The sequence below is a fragment of the Dreissena polymorpha genome, chromosome 3 (genome assembly GCF_020536995.1).
Source record: "Dreissena polymorpha isolate Duluth1 chromosome 3, UMN_Dpol_1.0, whole genome shotgun sequence".
Taxonomy (NCBI): domain Eukaryota; kingdom Metazoa; phylum Mollusca; class Bivalvia; order Myida; family Dreissenidae; genus Dreissena; species Dreissena polymorpha.
This window is the reverse complement of record NC_068357.1, coordinates 121,858,695-121,861,539: the sequence shown is the minus strand read 5'-3', so window position 1 is coordinate 121,861,539 and position 2,845 is coordinate 121,858,695.

The following is a 2,845-nucleotide window of genomic DNA, read 5'->3' as shown; positions in this document are numbered from 1 at the left end:
AAAATCTTGGTGTACACTCTATAATAATCCAGCCTTAAAGTCTATTATTAATTCTTTTGTTTCAGGTAAATATAATTTTTGGCACATCCGCATTTAGGTTTATAGTCTAAGAAGAGCTAATGACAATTGCCGGGTTACAGCAGACTTTTTGCGATAAAAGGACCAGATAATGGAAAACGTTCGGCTTTTCGACTGTTGTAAAGATGGTCTGTTATTTCATAATAACGTTAAAGTGCTGTTGATTTCATAATTGTAATGAGGGCTAGACGAGTGGGAACTCATTGATAAAATGTTTACATTATATGCATTGATATTGAGTTTTACGCATGATCACACATTTTGTATTCTTATTTTATTTTTCCAATGTGTAACCGTACGCACAGAATTAAGTCTACTTTTTTACTAAATTTAATTCAATTTTTACGACTTTAAGCGTCTTATCTGGAGCTCTGCATACATGCATTAGTAGCATATATTGAAATATATCCATAGACTTTCTTTGGTTATTGAAGGTAAATTACTGTACAAAAATTATGGTTAGTCATTAACCAAAAAAAAGTTAAGTCTACAAACACGCGGTTATTTCGGTTCAGTAGCAAATATCTTACAAAGGTGCGCAACTTCTCCTATAACATAAAATTTCCGTTATACGCCGTAAATTTCCTTAGTCCTCCGTAGCATTTCGGAATCATTGTATCATGCATGATAGTATGTTGCTTTGTGCTTGGGTGAAACTCACATCTTACCATCGCGTTAATTTATTAAACGCATTAATATTTGATTTCATTATGCACTGCGCCTATTGCACAAGTCTCTCTGCACAAACCAACATACACATATGCAGCATGCAATTAACGAACAAGAATGTTGCATCTGTACACATGCATGATACCATTAAGCAGAATGTAAATAGACATTGGACATCAGGCAAGATGTAAGTGTCATCAAGCATGAAAAGGTGTCTACATACTAATTGAAAGTACCATCAAGAATCATGACACAGTCACAAAGAAGGATGTAATTTTTACCTAAATACCCTTCCATATTTGTCGGCACTGTGTGTTCGCTTAATTTCACTGAAGAACGTCTACTGGTAAATCTTACAAAAAAAGTGATAAATAAGACTGAGTAGCAATTTTTTCGGCGTTGCTGTTTAACGTCAAATTTGGCCTTTCAACGAACTTCTTAAAAGCCCATTGAATTTTAATGAAGAAGTTTCCCGCTTGTAGGTCCGAATGAATTAAATCAAATTTTGCAATTGGCAATTTGATAGAAATCCCCATAAAACATTGCACATGGCTTTCTGAAATAAACAGGCCACATTGAACGCATTCACGATATCCAACAGCTCGCTTTGCAAAGACCTATCTAGTGTTCTTGGCCGTGTAAGATCTATAATTAGAACATCGTCACCTAAACATCTACTAATAGAAGAGCATATTTTGGGGAAACAAATTCAATAAGAGTATAAAACGTCCACGATCAATAATGTGTAGTTTGTTAAAGATATCACGGCAGTAAAAATATAGCACTTTAAAGAGACCACAATCTGGTACATTTGGTCAATTGTTGCGTCCGTGGCGGACAATACATTTTAAAAGAAAGCGTACAAAAAAAGCAAACACAAAGTTCTTCGTAAGCTTGTTTTAATCTTAAAAACACATAATCGACAGTCATTCCAGTCAAATACAATACTAACAGTCAGCACTATAGAGATCAAAATTGCGGATATAAATATTTAATTCAGGGATATCAAGTGTATCAAGTTCGAATTCCGGAAAAAATAGCCGGTAGTCTGGGGCATTAGGTCCCTAACAGGGATAAAGGTAAATCCCCGCCCGAGCCGTAGCTAACTGATTTATTGTAGTCTTTCTAGTTGCAATTTCTGGTGAGTACAATGCGGAATATTACGGATATTTGCAACATGTCGAAGATTTTCGGAAAGTAGCGAAGAAGTTTCGTCAGTTAATATTCATGTCCGTGCCGGCCGCTAACTTATCAGAATCAATAAAAAAGAACCAGGAAAATCGGCACCGATCGCAAATTTCCGGAATTCCGATAAAGCTTCAACATAATTTGTTCTCAAATGATCGCGTACTCGAACGAATCTGTCCCTACGCCTCCAACTCCCTTTAAATCTCATCGGACGTACATTGATCTCAAAATCTATCCTTGACGACTCAAATCATATTTCCTGAATAGTTTGGCCTATTGACGTCCCTGTAATTATAACAATGGTCTTTTGGATAAACACCGCTAAGTTGTTGCAATATAATAACCGTTTAAAATAGTTACCGGTTTTCATTTAATAAAATGATTAAGTCATATTCGAGATTTCAGCGATTGCCAATATTTTGCTTTTGTTTCTCATAAGCATATGGTGCTTGGTATCTGCTATTGACTCCTATGTAGATTGCAAATATTACATAACCCTTACAGCGGCCGAGCGCAGATATCTGCATTTGGCCGCTAAAAAGAAAATCTTTGCGCATTAATTTAATTCAAATCTCATTATCATAATCAAAATCATCGTCGTCGTCGTCACTACTACCACCACCACCATCATCATCATCATCATCATCATCATCTTCTTCTTCTTCTTCTTCTTCCTCCTCCTCCTCCTCATCATCATTAACAACAACAGCAACACCAACTTAACATCATCATCAAACAACAATAAACATCGGTAGCATACAATGTGCTTCATCAACCATACATAATTATATGCGTTAAAACACCATAATAGAACAGCATGAATGAAGCTGTCTATTACTCTTTTATATTTCCTATACCAATATTTTTTTTCGTTATTGAAGGACTAGTTGAAATCTTCTATAAAAGCCCT